This window comes from Lipotes vexillifer, unplaced genomic scaffold (assembly GCF_000442215.2).
Source record: "Lipotes vexillifer unplaced genomic scaffold, Lipotes_vexillifer_v1.1 scaffold395, whole genome shotgun sequence".
Taxonomy (NCBI): Eukaryota; Metazoa; Chordata; class Mammalia; order Artiodactyla; family Lipotidae; genus Lipotes; species Lipotes vexillifer.
Window position 1 is genome coordinate 3458895 of NW_006797390.1, and position 1091 is coordinate 3459985.

Below are 1091 nucleotides of genomic sequence, written 5' to 3' on the forward strand. Positions count from 1 at the left end.
TTGCGGTACGTGGGCTTCTCACTGTTGTGGCCTCCTCCGTTGCGGAGCACAGGCTCCGGACGCACAGGCTCAACGGCCATGGCTCACGGGCCCAGCCGCTCTGCGGCATGTGGGATCTTCCCGGATTGGGGCACGAATCCACGTCCCCTGCATCGGCAGGCGGACTCTCAACCACTGCGCCACCAGGGAAGCCCTACTTGAGTATTCTTATATGAAGATGTGAATGAATTCCAAAGTAATTAAAACTCACATAGCAAGTTTCTTCTAACATACTATATAATTTACTTATTTATTTATTATAACTTTTATAGTTTATTTTCTGTCCCCCACCCCTACCCCTGAAGTAGAATGTAAGCTCCCTGGGGGCAGGGATTTCTGCTTGGTCCGTTTTCTGATGTATCCCCAGCATCTAGAACAGTGCCTGGCGTAAAAGAAGTACTTACTAAATATTTGTGGAATGATGAACAGTTGAATCTTCTTTTAAATTTATTTTTTATTGAAGTATAGCTGAATTACAGTGTTGTGTCAATTACTGCTGTAAAGAACAGTTGAATCTTTCTGTGGAGTAGTTTACTATCTAGTGGGGACCACAGAACAAATCAACAATAATTATCATTCAAGATGGAAGATGAAAGAATGCAAGGTAAGGCTCTGGCCGTTAATTTGTTGGGCAGTGGGCCGTCTCTGGAGGTTCTTTTCTTTTTTAAGTTTTTAAAAAATATATTCATTTTATTTATTATTTTTGGCTGCATTGGGTCTTCATTGCTGCGTGCGTGCCTTCTCTAGTTGTGGCGAGCGGGGGCTACTCTTCATTGCGGTGCGCGGGCTTCTCGTTGCGGTGGCTTCTCTCGTTGCAGAGCACGGGCTCTAGGTGCGCGGGCTTCAGTAGTTGTGGCACGCGGGCTCAGTAGTTGTGGCACAGGGGCTTAGTTGCTCCGTGGCATGTGAGATCTTCCCGGACCAGGGCTCAAACCCGTGTCCCCTGCATTGGCAGGAGGATTCTTAACCACTGCGCCACCAGGGAAGCCCCTCTGGAAGTTCTTCAGTGAGATTTTGCCCACCCTGACACACTGGGTGGGATAAGCTGTAGG